The following is a 13,790-nucleotide window of genomic DNA, read 5'->3' on the forward strand; positions in this document are numbered from 1 at the left end:
TTAAGGACTCTGTTGAGACTGGGTCTGTACCACTTGATTGGCGACAGGCGAATGTAGTGCCAATATTCAAAAAGGGAGCAAAAAGTGACGCCGGAAACTATCGGCCGGTGAGTCTGACGTCCGTTGTGGGCAAAATTTTTGAAAGCTTCATTAAAGAGGCGATTACGGAGCATCTTGATGCTAATAATCTTTTAATCCCGAACCAACATGGATTCATGAGGAATCGCTCCTGCCAAACAAACCTGATTGACTTCTACGAGGAGGTTAGCTCTCGAGTAGATCAGGGGAAATCAGTGGATGTCGCGTATCTCGACTTCTCAAAAGCGTTCGATAGCGTGCCACATAATAGGTTGGTATACAAAATGAGAATGATGGGGCTGGGGGAAAATGTCTGCAAGTGGGTAGCTAACTGGCTAAAGGATAGAAGGCAGAGGGTGGTTATAAATGGAATATACTCAGATTGGGTAAGCGTCACTAGTGGGGTACCACAGGGGTCTGTACTAGGCCCAATGTTATTTAATATCTTTATTAACGACATAGTCAACGGGATAAATAGTAAAATATCAATATTTGCAGATGACACAAAGTTATGTAAAACAATTAATACAAAAGAGGACAGTGCAGACCTACAGAGGGATTTGGATAAGCTGGGTAGGTGGAGCATTAAATGGCAAATGAGGTTTAACGAGGAGAAATGTAAGGTCATACATATGGGAAGGAAAAATGGAAGTCACCAGTGCTCACTGAATGGGAAATCATTGGGGAATTCAGAGATGGAGAAGGACTTGGGCATCTTGATTGATAGCAAACTAAATTGGAGTGCCCAAAGTCAGGCCGCTGCTGTAAGGGCAAACAGGGTAATGGGATGTATCAGAAGAGGTATAGCTGCAAAGGATGAGAACATTGTTCTTCCACTGTACAAAGCACTGGTCAGACCACACTTGGAATACTGTGCTCAGTTATGGGCCCCAATATATAGAAAGGATATAAATGAGCTTGAAAAGGTACAAAGGAGGGCAACAAAATTAATAAAGGGAATGGAGGGACTGCAATACCCAGAGAGGTTGGCAAAACTAGTACTATTCAGCCTGGAAAAGAGAAGGTTGAGGGGGGACATAATAAATGTGTACAAATATGTTAGGGGACAGTATAGAGATCTTGCCCGGGATTTGTTCAAAAGGAGGGATATTACGGTAACAAGAGGGCACTCACTAAGACTGGAAGAGAAAAGGTTTCAGCACCAGCATAGGAAGGGGTTCTTTACGGTAAGAGCAGTGAGAATATGGAATTCACTGAGTGAGGAGACGGTAATGTCGGATTCACTACACCAGTTCAAGCGGGGACTGGATGCATTTCTAGATACCAGGCAGATTTCAGCATATACTTAAAAATAAAATAAAATAGTAGGTTGATACAGGGATTTATTCTGACTGCTGGTTTCAGAGTCGGGAGGGAATTTTTCCTCAGGTGAAGATTGGCCAAATCATTTGGGGTTTTTGCCCTCCTCTGGATCAACTTTAGCAATTACAGAACTAACAGGTCGAACTTGAAGGACGCAAGTCTTTATTCGGCTTTACAAACTATGTTACTATGTTACTATGTAAGGGAAGGATACAAAAAGCTGTCTCAGAGATTTAACCTGTCAGTTTCCACTGTGAGGAACATAGTAAGGAAATGGAAGAACACAGGGACAGTTCTTGTTAAGGCCAGAAGTGGCAGGCCAAGAAAAACATCAGAAAGGCAGAGAAGAAGAATGGTGAGATCAGTCAAGGACAATACTCAGACCACCTCCAGAGAGCTGCAGCATCAACTTTCTGCAGATGGTGTCACTGTGCATCGGTCAACTATACAACGCACTTTGCACAAGGAGAAGCTGTATGGGAGAATGATGCGAAAGAAGCCATTTCTGCAAGCACGCCACAAACAGAGTCGGCTGAGGTATGCAAAAGCACATTTGGAGAAGCCAATTTCTTTTTGGAAGAAGGTCCTGTGGACTGATGAAACCAAGATTGAATTGTTTAGTCATACAAAAAGGCATTATGCATGGTGGCAAAAAAAAACACAGCATTCCAAGAAAAACACTTGCTACCCACAGTAAAATTTGGTGGAGGTTCCATCATGCTTTGGGGCTGTGTGGCCAATGCCAGCACCGGGAATCTTGTTAAAGTTGAGTGACGCATGGATTCCACTCAGTATCAGCAGATTCTTGACAATAATGTTCAAGAATCAGTGATAAAGTTGAAGTTATGCAGGGGATGGATCTTTCAACAATGATCCAAAACACCGCTCCAAATCTACTCAGGCATTCATGCAGAGGAACAATTACAATGTTCTGGAATGGCCATCCCAGTCCCCAGACCTGAATATAATTGAACATCTGTGGGATCATTTGAAGAGGGCTGTCCATGCTCGGCGACCATCAAACTTAACTGAACGGGAATTGTTTTGTAAAGAGGAATGGTCAAAAATACCTTCATCCAGGATCCAGGAACTCATTAAAAGCTACAGGAAGCGACTAGAGGCTGTTATTTTTGCAAAAGGAGGATCTACTAAATAGTAATGTCACTTTTCTGGTGAGGTGCCCATACTTATGCACCTGTCAAAGTTTGTTTGAATGCAGATTGCACATTTTCTGTTAGTACAATAAACCTCATTTCAAGGCAGAAACATTACTGTGTCCAACAGTTATTACATATATCAAACTGAAATAGCTGTTGCAAAAACACCAATTTTTATAAAACATTAAGCTTAAGATTAATAGGGGTGCCCAAACTTTTTCATATAACTGTATTTATTAACTTTTTTGTGTGACATATCTCTCTGATTTAAGGGCATAAAAATTAAAAATTTGAAAATTGCAAAATTTTCACAATTTTTGCCAAATTTCCATTTTTTTCACAAATAAACGCAAGTGATATCGAAGAAATTTTACCACAGTCATGAAGTACAATATGTCACGAAAAAACAGTCTCAGAATCAGTGGGATCCGTTGAAGCGTTCCAGAGTAATTACCTCATAAAGTGACATTGGTCAGAATTGTAAAAATTGGCCTGGTCATTGACGTGCAAACCACCTTGGGTTGTAAAGTGGTTAATATCCACATGACTACATGTGCACATGCGAATATCAAGCGATTCAATGTGCGGATGGTACCCGGGTCTGGAGAAGAGGAGGCTATCCTCCAGACCCGGGTACCATAGTACCTGTTAAAAAAAAGAATTAAAATAAAAAATAAACATTACACTCACCTTCCGATGTCGCCTGGTCTTTTCTCCGCTGCGCCGGTCTCTTGTGCGGCTCACGGTGGTGTGAAAGGACCTTGCATGACGTCATTTAGTCATGTGACAGGTCGCGTGACCTGTCACATGACTAAATAATGTCATGAAAGGTCCTTTCACACCACCGCGAGCCGCACAAGAGACCGGACGCAGCAGAGAAAAGACTGGGGGCTGTCGAAAGGTGAGTATAATGGTTTTTTTTTTATTTTTTAACATTTTTATTCTTTTTTTCAACTATTAACTTGGTCACACTATATAAATCCATGCCGGTTGCATGGAATTATATAGTGCGATCAAGTTGTCAAGCACTTTTCCAAGTGATGCTAAAATCGCTTGGAAAGCGCTTGACAACTCGCATGCAGAAGTGCGTGCAAAAACGCTTGACAAACGCTTCTACTTGGCGGGAAAAACGCATGTAAAATCCGCATGCGTTTTTCTGCCAGGGAGATGCGGAATAAATATGCAGCATTTCTGCATCGTGGGCACTTAGCCTTAGACTTTTATCTTTGGGGTTATCTGAAGGGAATTGTCTATGCTGTGAAGATACGATATGTGCAGCATCTGAAACAACGGATACTGGAAGCCTGTGCTAGCATTTCTTCTGCAGTGTTGCTATCACTGTGTCAAGAGTGGGAGAAGAGGGTTGCATTGACAATCCAGCACAATGGGCAGCACTTTGTACACATTTTATAAGTGGTCATAAACTTGTAAAAAACTCATGAAAGAATAAAGTTACGTTAAAACCAAGCATACCATTGTTTTTCTTATTTTGATGTGTCACATGACCCTCTTCCCATTGAAAAAAATAAAGTTGGATCCAAAATGGCCGACTTCAAAATGGCCGCCATGGTCACCACCCATCTGGAAAAGTTTTCCCCCTCCCATATACTAATGTGCCACAAACAGGAAGTTGATATCACCAACCATTCCCATTTAATTTAGGTGTATCCATATAAATGGCCCACCCTGTAGAATGATTACGGTCTATTCTCCTTATGAAAAAGTAGGCCTGGGGGTCTCCATAACCCCATTTTTTTTTTGAGATTTGCAGAGGTCAAATGTAGTGCAGCGCGCTGAATGCTTTCTTAGATCTTTAGCTTCTGCGTTCTTTCTGCATTTTCTCTTATTAATATAATTTCTGTATTTCAATTTCCAAAACTTATCTTATTAAACGGTTTCTTTTTTTCACTTTGATCCTTTTGTTCTGTTATTATTGGATGGTTATACCGCACCGAGAGAGAAAATCAGTTAAACAGGAAATAACATAGTCACCAGTACATCGCTGATTGGATCATGTGGAGTGAAGTATGCTCCAGTTTCTTTAAACAAGCCTATGTTTTCCTGTATAAGAGGCCCTGGCTGAGTGCGGCTAGCAAAGACATTCTGCATCAGCAGCTGAAGAGTTCTGTACACCCAAATGTACTGCACTTATTATGTGGAATTCTACAGGAGATAGATAGATAGATAGATAGATAGATAGATAGATAGATAGATAGATAGATAGATAGATAGATAGATAGATAGATAGATAGATAGATAGATAGATAGATAGATATGTAGCGCCTTAGGGTTCAGTCACTACAGAGGTATCGCATCTCACCCAGAGGTGTGATATCTCACTTCCAGGTAAGGATGGAGTGTGGCTCAGGACCCTAACACCCACATGCACTACACCACATTTCCGGGGGGCAGGGCGACAATGCTCCCAAGAGTGAGCACAACTGCCCCTGTCCCTGGCTGGAGTGGGGGGAGGGAACACCTAGAAAGGGGGAACCCGGTAGTATGTGGGTGGGGAGAGTAGATTCAGGGTGCACTGGAAAGGAGGAGTATATAAGGTGGGCACCATCTTGGAGTCAGTGAGAAGAGTGGTGAGAGAGCAGAAGAGAAGGAGGCTGGGAGCAGGGGCTCTGTACGAGCTCTGCTCCGCAGGCAGGCCAAGTCACAAGGCCTGGAGGAGAGGAAAAGGAGAGGAGAGGAACGGAGGAGGCTCCAGGAGTGGAGTAAAAGGACCCCACGGGTGCGGACCGGCCAGTCGCCACCGTACGCCCGCCGCTACCAGAGTAGGGGGGTCAGGCCAAGAAAGGAGGAGGAGAGCAACTACCCTCAGCTAGTAACCGGAGGCCGTGGCATTGCACGTGTTACGGCCCCTCACTACACCCGTTAGGAAGGCACCATATAGGACCCAGGGAAACGGAACATACGTTTGCCTGCCAAGGCTCGAGGCAGCTGGCAGAAACGTGGTCAATTGTGGGGTACGACGGGCCAGAGAAAGGACACACGAAGGGGGTCCTGAAAAGCATTCCAAAGGTACCTGGGAGTTGGCCGAGCCCCTCACCTGGTGGGCACAGTACGACATGGGCAGCCATTACCTGCAGAAGTGGCTTGGAGTGTAAAACTGTGAGTAAAGACCCTGGACTGCATCACTGGACTCTGAGTTATTACTGTTGCTCCCGCGCACCATCACCCCCAGCATCTGCACTCACTGCACTCACTGCCCTGAGGCTATACTCCTCCCGTGGGGAGTTATACTACCCTCTGCTGCGCACACAACATCAGCCTCAGCGGTCTGCCCCGCAGCGGCGGTTCTCAGTGACCGCAATCCACGGGTGGTCGAGCATTTAAACATTAAAAACCAAGTAAACAGATCCGCCACTGGTTTGACCACCCTGAGCCACGGGACCGGGTCGCCGCCACGGAGACTACAACCCCTGACATTACACAGAGACCCGGCTCCGGGTAGTCCCCCCACACACGGCCCAGGGGGCGCGTCAGATAGATAGATAGATAGATAGATTCCCAGCTCTGCTAGATCTGCAGCAGAAAAAATGCTGAAAGAAGTGACATGCTCTATTTTGCAAACAGCCATGAAAAACAAAAAATAATTAACAAAAAAAAAAAACATGATGAGTGCATGAGATTTCAGGAATCTCATAAACTTTACTGCAAAACGCAGCTGAAATTTTGCATCAATAAACGCTGAAAAAACCATGATGTGTGAACATAGCCTAAGGCTATGTGCCCACGTTGCATTTATGAAGCAGAAAATTTCTGCTGCATAAATGCAAGTCCTCTCCCGGAAAAACGCATGCGGAATTCCGCACGCGTTTATCGCGCATTTTTCGCGCGTTTATCACGCGTTTTCCACATGCGGAATTGCCTTGCGTTTTTTATGCATTGGACAAAGGCAATTCCGCTTGCGGAAACGCAAAGTTAAATGACATGCTGCGGATTTTTGAGCGCGGCATAAACGCTGCGGAAAAATCCGCAGCATGTGCATAGAACTTGCGGAATCCCATTGGGGACCATGGGGTGCGGATATACATGCGTTTTTCAAGCGTTTACGCTGCGGAAATTCCGCAGCATATACGCTTGAAAAATGCTACGTGGGCACACAGCCTTACAAGGACCTATGTGCCCTTTTCTGTACTGGTGACAATAATGAAAAATGGCCCATCTGTTCTCCAAGAACATTTCTGTATTAAAGGAGTTTGAAAAGTGGATTCCAACGCTTCCTATAATGTAAAGTAACAAACATGTACAGTGCTCACCCTCACCTGTCCAATGCCGGCTTTCTGCTGCTACTTCGGTCTCTGTATTTTGACATCACATTAACAATGTACAACACCGCTGCTACCAATCACTGAGCTCAGTGGCTTATATCATTTACATCAATAGAGTGGCTGAACTCAGTGATTGTCTGCAGCCGTTTTACATTACAGGAAGCATTTGGGGTCAACTTTTTTAAAAGTGCAAAACTCCATAATCAACCACATATTGTAAAAACCGCTATGAAGAGATGGGCAGTATGTCCATCTCCTTTCATTTATTCCTATCCAGCCACTCAACAGATGTCTCTCAACCTCCTGCAACAATAGCAGTGTTTTTAGACAGAGTTTTTGAGAAGGATTTTGTAGTGGATCCATTCCAAAATCCTCCTAAAACAAATGCTTCAACTATGCTTTGAATACTCTTCCTATTCATTTCAATGTAAAATCTATTATCTGCAACAACAACGAAACAGACGCCAAAAGGAGACTCTTTAGGTAAAACACCTCTGGTGTCCTAATGCGTCTTCCTATAGTGGCGTCTAACAGACACAGTGTGCACAGAGCCTTACTTCTTTGAGGCAGAATCCTTACTGGAATCTGCTCCAGATTTGATACTGTCAAAAGGCTAAAAAGGATCATGCGGAAAAAAAATAACTCCAAGAACTTTTCAAAACCTCTTAAGGAACAAAAATGTCTACAGAAGAAAAAAAAAAAGAGAAGCGATTTCTGATACAGATTCTGTTTGAAAAGCTCGGCAGAATATACCCTTAGATTTCTTTGCCACTTTTTACCTATTTGATATCCACAAAGATGCTCTCTTCCTGAGCTGATATGAGATCCAGGGACTTCAATTCATTCCTTTCACTGTAATTCTTAATGTTTTGATACAGACAGAAGAGGGACACTGTGCAAGAACAATATATGGGCTCTTTGCAGCTCATCATAATGCACAATTCCATCTGGTTTGGAGGTGGTAGTGGACCCCCATTTCTTTATGGGCCCCTGTGCAGCTGCACAGCTACACCAATGGTATGTCCGCACGGAGCCCCAGACTGAGGAAGATTGATAGTCATCTTGTGTTTCTTCCATTTTCTAATAATTGAGCCAACAGTTGCTGCCTTCTCACCATGCTGCTTGCCTATTGTCCTGTAGCCCATCCCAACCTTGTGCAGGTCTACAATTTAGTCCCTGGTGTCCTCAGACTGCTCTTTGGTCTTGGCCATGGTGGAGCGGTTGGAGTTTGATTGACTGAGTGTGTGGACAGGTGTCTTTTATACAGGTAACGAGTTCAAACAGGTGCAATTAATACAGGTAATGAGTGTAGAGTAGGAGGGCTTCTTAAAGAAAACTAACAGGTATGTGAGAGCCAGAATTCTTGCTGCTTGGTAGGACCTCTGTAATTGCAAACAAAGGTTTCTGTACCAAATATTAAGTTCTGTTTTTCTATTGTTTCAAATACTTATTTCGTGCAATAAAATGCAAATTAATTATGTAAAAATCATACAATGTGATTTTCTGGATTTTTTTTAGATTTTGTTTCTCACAGTTTGAAGTGTTGATACAATAAAAATTACAGATCTCTGCATTCTTTGTAGGTGGGAAAACTTGCAAAATCGGCAGTGTATCAAATACTTATTTTCCCCAGTGTATCTTAAGGAATCTGAAGCATCTGACGAGTTGTGTGTACCTTGCCACAAGTCTTACTCCAGTCAGGGACTAGAGTAAGATTTCTGGAATAAAAAACTCCACAGCTCGACATGAATTAGACGAACTTTGATGTCACAGGCTGCTGTACACCCGTCCTGCCCAAGTTTTGCCCAGTGGAGCGCTGGGCATAACTGTTGTGAAAACGTCAAAAGTTGCAAAAAAAATTTTGGCAAAAGTGTTTTAACTTTTCAAAGTGATGGTAAGACCTATCATTCCTGGTTTGGGATATGAAAATAATTAGTTATTTTATGCCACAATAAAAAAGGCATCATTACCGGCAGCGCATGCCCCCCATGTACACAAGGGATGCTGACAATAAGATAATGCTCTGTGGGAACAAAACAACCGTATTAACAATCGTTCTGTTCCCTCTAGTACTCGTTAGCTAGTAAATGAATGTTGCAAACAGGTCAGGAAGTCAGCGCTGATCAACTTTTATGTAGTTGTTCTTTAATGGACCAAGATTGTCCATCAGGATGCACCATTAGTCTTCTGTCCTTGGAAAAGTGCCCACCGATTTTGTCACATTTTTTTCTGCGCAGATTTGTCACAAAACCTGAAGGATTTACTGATGCCAGAAAACTTAATGAGAATCCTGAAGTCCCCCAGTTGCTTATTTTTGACTTGCAGACTTAAATCTGCAGCATGTCAAGTCTTTCAGCATTTTTTGCTGCATATTTCACCCAAACTAATGAGTGGGGAAAAATCTGCACCAAAAATGCATGTAAAACACGCACTTAAAACGCACCTTTGTTACGCTGCTGTGACGCTAATTATTACTCACGGACAGACCATGAGGCAGAGAACTCAGACCTTCTGGGGTCAGTACTAAGAGAGCATGTAGAAAACCAAGGGGAAAGCCAAAGGCGAAAGTCAGGTCACGATCCGGGGTCAAAATACCAGGAGATAGCGGATCAAAGCGAAAGGATAAGACAAAGGGTAGTCAAAACACGGTTCAAAGGGTTAGGCGGCGGAAGATCTGAACTCAGAACAACAGAATCAGGCAAACACTCTCCAAGAAGCAAAAACTACACCCGGCAGGGATCGGAGGCAGACAGCTCAGTTAAGTAACTGGGCAATCTCCAGAATACAGAGCACCTGGAGAAAGCCCAGCACCTCCCAGTCACAGATTGGACGGCCGAGCTGTCAATCTAAGTATCGACAACTCAGCATGACCCAGATTCCATAGGGCAGCAAAAGCAATTACTCACCGAGTGGAGGAATCATGACAGCTGCATTTTTCCTACCAAGAGATACCAAAATGGTGCAGAAATTTCTGCACCAAATACATGTGCACATGCTCTGATGATGTGCAATGAGCTGATATTTTGCATAGGTAGAGGTGGCACTAGGAAAAAAAATGGCATGTGCCCATAACATTACTCACATGTTTACAGGCGTAATGACTTATTGTATGCCAGAACATACAGAACAATTTTACGATAGAAATAAATATTTTATCTTTATATTGTGCATAGATTTTTTACATTTGGATATAAATGACTGCGAAGTTATCACCTATTACTGTTCTGGATCCAAGAGAGGGACTAAGAGGCTTGAAGAGTTGCCCCGATCTGCTGTTTTTTATGGAACTAACATTTGCCCCACCACTGATTGCCCTGTCTGGAGGTTTAGGGAAAATCTTACTGAAAACGAGGAAATGATCCAATAATCCTGCACTGAGTACGTGTATATTTGTTGTAGATTTGGTGTCCTGGAGAATAAGTCCAGGTGGCTCAACTCCACAGTGAAGAAATACTTGGTAAAGTTCATGTGCCAAATATAGTGAAACACCTGCAGAACGTTTGCTGCGACCACAAAATCCTAATACATAAATTGTCAAAATATGCAAGAAGCAATAATTTTGTGGTCTCTGGTTATTCCAGCTTTTAATTATTTGCTCAAGACATATTTATCAGGGTGCACTAGATCTGACCCTGTCAGGTCATAACCTCCGAACCTCGCACCTGGACATTACAGATGTATAACTGTAAGTTAGTGGAAGGGGGAAGGTATGCATTATCAGCCTTCCAAACCACCTAAATAACACAAAACTGGACTTTAAACCCCAAGCCATTAAATGCAGTGACAGAATGATCTGTAAATATTTAAACATTTTTCAATGGAATTTTTTTTGGATTTCATTATTTGCTCAGCAAATTCAATGTCAAACATACGACAAAATATATTACTTGTATGAATATCCATGCATACAAATATTGGTATTGTTTACCACATTGAGGAGCATTTAGTGTGAGATTAGGTTAGATTATTTTCTGGAAATAGCTTCACTATATGAGCTGGTGTTATAGTTCTGCCTTATTCACATTAATGGGGATGACCTGGCATGTCCCTGTGAACTAGAATGGTGCTGTTCATGGAAGAAAAGAAAAGACGATTTCTTCTTTCACATAGAGTGATTGCAGACTTGTACTCCAAGTCTGGACATTCCCTTTAAGTGATTATCAGCCTGTTTACACCTGCAGATTATTGTCAATTATCAGCTTTTATTCAAGGGACATTACTCTATTTAACTCTGGTTTTAGACACACGGGTAAATCCAAGTGATGCAGTGTAATGCCGGCTGTGGGGCACGCTGGAGGGACGGTGGTGGCTTAAGTATGGGAGGTACGCACAGGCACCGGAACCCGGAAATGTTCGCGGAATGACATGCTTATACCACCACTGTCCCCGCAGTCTGCCCCACAGCCTGCATTACACTGCATCACTTGGATATACCCAGCTCTTGATCCACACAGGTAGCCTCTCGCCCCTCCATGCTCATTCTCCTTTCTTGATCCACTCAGGTAGCCTCTCGCCCCTCCATGCTCATTCTCCTTTCTTGATCCACACAGGTAACCTCTCACCCTTCAATGCTCGTTCTCCTTTCTTGATCCACAGATAACCTCTCGCCTGTCCATGCTCATTCTCCTTTTTTGATCCACACAGGTAACCTCTCGCCCTTCCATGCTCATTCTCCTTTCTTAATCCACACAGGTAACCTCCCACCCTTCTATGCTCATTCTCCTTTTTTGATTCACACCGGTAGCCTCTCACCCTTCTATGCTCATTCTCCTTTTTTGATTCACACCGGTAACCTCTCGCCCTTCCATGCTCATTCTCCTATCTTAATCCACACAGGTAACCTCTCACCCTTCTATGCTCATTCTCCTTTTTTGATTCACACCGGTAACCTCTTGCCCTTCCATGCTCATTCTCCTTTTTTGATCCACACAGGTAACCTCTCGCCCTTCCATGCTCATTCTCCTTTCTTAATCCACACAGGTAACCTCCCACCCTTTTATGCTCATTCTCCTTTTTTGATTCACACCGGTAGCCTCACGCCCTTCTATGCTCGTTCTCCTTTTTTGATTCACACAGGTAACCTCTCGCCCTTCAATGCTCAATCTCTTTTCTTGATCCACACAGATAACCTCTCGCGCTTCCATGCTCATTCTCCTTTTTTGATTCACACAGGTAGCCTCTCGCCCCTCCATGTTCATTCTCCTTTCTTGCCTCTTTCTTCCAACTGTCCCCATTCATACTTTATCCATTCTAATGATACAGGTACATCCTCCCCTACATCAATACAGCAACTTGAGCTCTCTGATCCATTGAAATACAAGACGTTTCACCATACATGAGATCATTCCATTGGCCTTATGTTAACTCTTTGAAGACCTGGTATATTTCTCCTAACCAGTTGCTTATTGCCTAATTTTAGTCGATACCTTATACTCTTTTCTCCCCCTTTCCCACTCCTCTCCCTCTTCCCCCTTTCCCACTCCTCTCCCTTTTCCCCTTTTCCCACTCCTCTCCCCCTCCCCTTATTTGCATCTCTAATCCTTCTTTTCTTGTACATTATTTTGAGTTCTTATTTTTTTATTATTTTGTATATTTGTTTATTCCTTTTGTACAAAACTATTTCCCAAACTATTTATTATTCAATATGTATTTTAGTTTTTTCTCAGATCCACTGACTCACAAGTGTTATGTGCTTCACAGAGGGACCCAGCAAGACTGACACCAAACCAGCAAAGACGCAACCACAGACGTACCTGGCACAAGCTGTCCAGCTAGGCGAACCCTTGAGAGCCAGGAATACTCTTCACCCAGCTCCCAGTAAATGGAAGGGGGCTGGTGCCTAGTCAAGAACCAAGTGAGTACCTCTTCAAGAACCCCAGAAAATAAGAAAACCCCTGAAAAGGTAGCAACACTAATGCTAGCACCACTCACCACCATAGGAAGTATAGGAAGTACAATAAACAGCAAAGGACAGAGCAGGAAACAGAATTAAATAGCCCGCCTAATGATCAGGTGTTGAATATGTGGCGCCCCTGAGGGTTCAGTCGCCACAGGGGTACTGCACCTCAGACAGAGGTGTGATATCTGCTCTCCGAGGTAAGGAAGGAGCACCTCTCAGGACTCAGCCATCCATTCAACACTACACCTCTCCCACCTGAGGGGGGCTTATATGCACCAGGGTGCTGCCCCAGCCGGGATAAGAGGAGATGGGGGAACCAAAAGATAGGGGGAACCATGTAGTGGGTGAGGGTGGAGGACGCACTTTAGGTTACACCACAAAATTCGTATTTAATAAACGGCCATCTTGGGTTTATGGTCTTTGATTGTGATCTTCATCACTGAACGTGGCTTTCTGTGTGAATCTGCAGTTGATGGGGACACGGTCCTCGTACTCTGGCCTTGAGGCGAGGAGCGGGCTAGAGTTAACGGCTGTCTCTGCCCGGTCAAGGTCCCTACCCAAGAAGGCCTGGAGGGGAGCAGGGGAGGCAAGCTCCACAGGCAAAAGGGTCCCAGGGGGATGCAGAAGGAGCGGTATACGCCACCTGTCCTCATTATTCTGGCCTAGTCAGAGGGATTCCTGCTGCAAGAGGGGTACCGGCCCCTGATATCTGACTCTGTCACTTTAAGTCTTAGTCGGAGAAGCCCGGAGGCTCAGTGGATCTCACCGGGTAACGAAGCGGAGTCGCCACCCGTACCCTTGTTCTGTGCATAGTCCAGAGGGAGACCCAGCCTTGTAACACGCACCACATATGGGCAGGAGAGGACCTAGTGCCAAAGTCTAGGAACACTCTGGTGCAGGGGGTCCTGATTGTTGCACCCGAACTTCCCGGAGTGTGCTGAACCCCTCCCTGGGGGCCGCAGCGCGCCGTGAGGAGCAAGGAGAAGCCTTGCAGCTGACACCTAACAACGTGAGTAAAGCTTGGAAGACTGGTTCCATTGCCTCCGGTCCCTT

At 44.0% G+C, this 13,790-nt stretch overlaps 1 long non-coding RNA gene across 1 annotated transcript in view; it reads left to right on the forward strand.

Annotated features, from left to right (window-relative positions):
• Positions 1 to 12,632, forward strand: part of LOC141173133 (uncharacterized) — a 313,188-nt gene extending 300,556 nt beyond the window's left edge. The window contains exon 3 of the long non-coding RNA XR_012252589.1: positions 12,539 to 12,632. This is a non-coding gene — a long non-coding RNA (uncharacterized lncRNA). The remainder of the gene's footprint in view (positions 1 to 12,538) is intronic.
• The last annotated feature ends 1,158 nt before the right edge of the window (positions 12,633 to 13,790 follow it).

Source organism: Phyllobates terribilis, unplaced genomic scaffold (assembly GCF_046119375.1).
Source record: "Phyllobates terribilis strain yellow unplaced genomic scaffold, ASM4611937v1 Scaffold_12__6_contigs__length_324123572, whole genome shotgun sequence".
NCBI classification, from domain to species: Eukaryota; Metazoa; Chordata; class Amphibia; order Anura; family Dendrobatidae; genus Phyllobates; species Phyllobates terribilis.